Source organism: Ursus maritimus, unplaced genomic scaffold (genome assembly GCF_017311325.1).
Source record: "Ursus maritimus isolate PB19 unplaced genomic scaffold, ASM1731132v1 scaffold_23, whole genome shotgun sequence".
NCBI lineage: Eukaryota > Metazoa > Chordata > Mammalia > Carnivora > Ursidae > Ursus > Ursus maritimus.
This window is the reverse complement of record NW_024424786.1, coordinates 42,111,164-42,114,851: the sequence shown is the minus strand read 5'-3', so window position 1 is coordinate 42,114,851 and position 3,688 is coordinate 42,111,164. Positions and strand designations below refer to the sequence as shown.

The 3,688-nt window shown below is 49.9% G+C and overlaps 1 protein-coding gene across 1 annotated transcript in view; it reads right to left on the bottom strand.

Moving 5' to 3' along the window:
- Nucleotides 1-144, bottom strand: part of LOC103679616 (glutathione S-transferase P) — a 3,186-nt gene extending 3,042 nt beyond the window's left edge. Inside the window, exon 1 of the mRNA XM_040639536.1 lies at nucleotides 25-144. The gene's annotated coding sequence lies outside the window, so the exon portion shown is untranslated. The remainder of the gene's footprint in view (nucleotides 1-24) is intronic.
- Between the last annotated feature and the right edge of the window lie 3,544 nt (nucleotides 145-3,688).

Sequence of the window (3,688 nt, the reverse complement as noted above, 5' to 3'; positions counted from 1 at the left end):
CGCGGCCCTCCCAGCCCCTCGCACCCTACAGCCGCCCGAAGGATGTGCCGAACGTCGCCCCGGGGCGGCTCGGCTCACTGCAGAGGGCGAGGGTAGCACTTGCCCAATTTTCCGGAGACCTTAGGGTTGGCGCAATCCTGCTTCTGTCCCCGCGTGGTTGTCACACCCCAGACGCACAAACCCTTTGTCCGCCTTCAAAATAAAACAGGCAGTTATTTGACCAGCAAAGTGGGTTTCTCCAGGAAGAGCAAAGCGGTATTACTTGAGATAAGCGAGCTATGGTGAAGCCACAGGCAAGGCCAGGGATTCGAGAGGAACACTGATCTGTAGAGAATAAGGGGGGAGTCAGGAGGGGCCACTTGGCCAGAGGGTCTCTGGAAGGAAGGAGGTGGGGATGGTTTCTCCTTAGTTGGGTGGTGGCAGGTCGTCATGGGCGCGGCCGTTGGCGAGGGAGGAGAAAATCTGTATTTCCCTCCTTCTGAGGTGGTAAGACGGGAGTCTGTCTTCTAATTGTATAATTGAACTATACAAAGTATAATGAAAGGCAACAGGACAATTCTAAATTGTACATGGTTCTGAGCCACCACCCTAGGCCTGAAGGTAGCCTACGAACGCACGAAAGGACCATGGAGAGTCCGGTGAAATTGACCGGAGCCAATGTGCTTGGAGCTAATTTTGTGCGGCTGGGTTTCTACTTGCCCTGAAGAGTTCATCCATGAGCGGCGGGCGGTGGTGGTTGCCATCACTCCGAGGCTTCCCTGTTCAGCAAGTAAATAACCAAGGGCCACGCGATTGTCTCAAACGCCCTTCGGCAACAAGTTGAGTAGTGGGGCTGCCGCTCTTTTGGCTCTGAAATTGGCCTGTCCTCTTGATGTTCCAGAGAGAGTTTTTTTTTCTCCTTCTTCCTTCCTTCCTTCCTTCCTTCCTTCCTTCCTTCCTTCCTTCCTTCCTTTCTTTCTTTCTTTCTTTCTTTCTTTCTTTCTTTCTCCCTTCCTTCCTCTCTCTCTCTTTCTTTTTTTAGGGAGAGATGTCTAATCATGTTTTCATTGGCCCTTTTTCTGACCCGGGGGAGCAAAGTTCCATCCTGTGGAGGCGAATGCAGAGTCACGCCCATCTCCTGTTGAAGGCAGCTGCGGAGAACCAGTGGGGAGACCAATGAGAGGCTTCCAATTTGTCATGGAAAGAAAATAGAATGGTCCACACAGCAAGAGCACATGGCCCGTTTATCCTCCAGCTGTCAAGACCCTGAGTTGCCCCAGCACAGGCATCATGGTCAAAACCTCCACAGCTAGAGGAGTAGCAGGGGACGTGCAGAGGGCTCCCTCATACGCAGTAGTGTCTGTGGAGCCAACGGCCAGTAGAGAGGGGCTCCCACCAAGACTTAGATACTATGTTATTACATATCGAAAGACTACCTAGATATATGGTATGTCAGTAAACTTACAAATGGCCCAGTTTATACTGGTCACCCTGCCGTGTCCTGTGTGTGTGTATTATACATATTATATTCTCTAATATGTATTTGAAACATCTTTTCTTCCCATCCCGGGTGGGTTAAATAGAAGCAAGGAAAAAGGTTAGGTGGGTTCAGTGCTCTAACCAACAAAAGGGTCTAGTTGTGCAGTGGCATTTGGGATGCCAGCGAAATTACTCAAAGAGTGGACTAAGGGATCACTGTTGTCACACACAGATCGAGGCTTCTGGGGACAAACCTGACAATTTCGCCTTTTTGCAGTGACTGGGAAATGCAGATGAGAGCTTTATCTGTCCGAGGAAGAGAGGGAGAAAATAGAATGAGAAACAACAGTGAGACAAGGACACATGGGCCCAGCCCACTCACCTTGGGAAAGCTGTTTCCACCAGGCGTCGTCTGCTTCAAATACTGGAAATATTTACTTTCAGGTCAGCCCTGCATGTGCAGGTCCAAATGGGCTTTGGGTGCTTTCTTTAGATGTGACACATGAATCCTGGAGTGGATTCCCTGAAGTTTGGCGATACCCGGGCTGGCGAACGGTAACTGGTAGGGACCCCCACCCCACCCCATCCCCACAGTGAGCTTGAAGAGAATCGTGGAGGTGCCTTTCCCATAGAGGAAAAAAATCTCTTGTCGCAAGGTGCGAGGCTTAACATCTTCATCTCCTGGAAACCTGTTGTAAAGACGGTGCTCTACCGAAGTGTGGTTCTTTTCCATAGAAGCCCTTAGGCCTCTACAGCATTGAAATGTATCTCCTTTTACCAGCTGTGGCTCAAAGGAGGCAGGGGCCAGGTGCGTTTGACATCCTGTGACTATCTCAAAGGGTCAGTCTCTGAATTCCGAAGGGGACGGATCTGAGATTTAGAGGGACAAAGGGCAATGCTTTGGGCTAAGGTGTTGGAAGGGTCTTTACAGATTTCGTCCGTTGAGTCTTAATGATGCCTTAGCGCGTTGACTAACCTAGAGGTCTGAGGATGGCAAGCGCAGTGAAATCCATCAGACTGGCCAAAAGCACAAACCTGTCGGGACACCTGCCCAGTGAAGAAAGTGCCTCCGACCACTATGAGGCATCGGAGGGGCTCCCCAGGTAGGAATAACCCTTTTTAAAATAGGATTTTAGGGGCGCCTGGGTGGCGCAGTCGTTAGGCGTCTGCCTTCGGCTCAGGGCGTGATCCCAGAGTTCTGGGATCGAGCCCCACATCAGGCTTCTCTGCTGGGAGCCTGCTTCTTCCTCTCCCACTCCCCCTGCTGTGTTCCCTCTCTCTCTGGCTGTCTCTCTCTGTCAAATCAATAAATAAAATCTTTAAAAAAAATAAAATAAAATAAAATAGGATTTTAGCCACAAAAAAGGCCATAGCCTGTCTACAAGGAGAGCTTCAGTCCCGTGAGAAAACAGGCAACCCATGACTAAAACATGTTTGTATCCATGAGATGGGGCAAGCCAAATAAACTCCATTCACCAAACCTCGAATGGTCCATTGCGCAGTTTTAAATGCCCAGGGGTGGCATGGATGGACTCCCCAGCACCGTATGTCGGACAGGTGGGACAGGCAAGGTGGGTATTGTTTGTGTCTGGCATTAATAATATCTCCCTACCGGTGTTGGTTCCTACAGGCTATCATTTTATCAATAGAGCAACGATTTAGTGCACGTACAATGGTTAGGAATGGGAATTTTAGAGTCTCTGGCGGGACTCGATTGTATTTGGCTCAAGGCAAAGTCTTCTCTTTTTATCAAACCAACAATTATTACATTTCCAATATTGTTTTCCCCTCTCTGGGGCCGACTGCTGGGCATCTCTTGTCAGTTTTTTCTAGATTGTCATCTGGAAGAGCAACCGTTTGGACCACGACGGAGGTTGAGCTCTTGGTTTCCTTGGGCATTTCTTATTAAAGATCTTATTTATTTATTAGAGAGAGAGAGACAGAGAGAGAGAGCACGAGCAGGGGGGAGTGGCAGGCAGAGGGAGAAGCAGGCTCCCCACTGAGCAGGGAGCCGATGTGGGGCTCAATCCCAGGACCCTGAGATCATGACCTGAGCCGAAGGCAGATGCTTAACCGACTGAGCCACCCAGGCACCCCTTCCTTGAGCACTTTTGGTAGAAACATCAGCAGAGTGGTTTCCTTTGGCCTCCAGGGTGTTGGGTCTGGCATGCCAGAAACCTTAGTAACAGCCGGAGCAGCTGTAAGCTTGCGATATCTGGCACATTTTGGA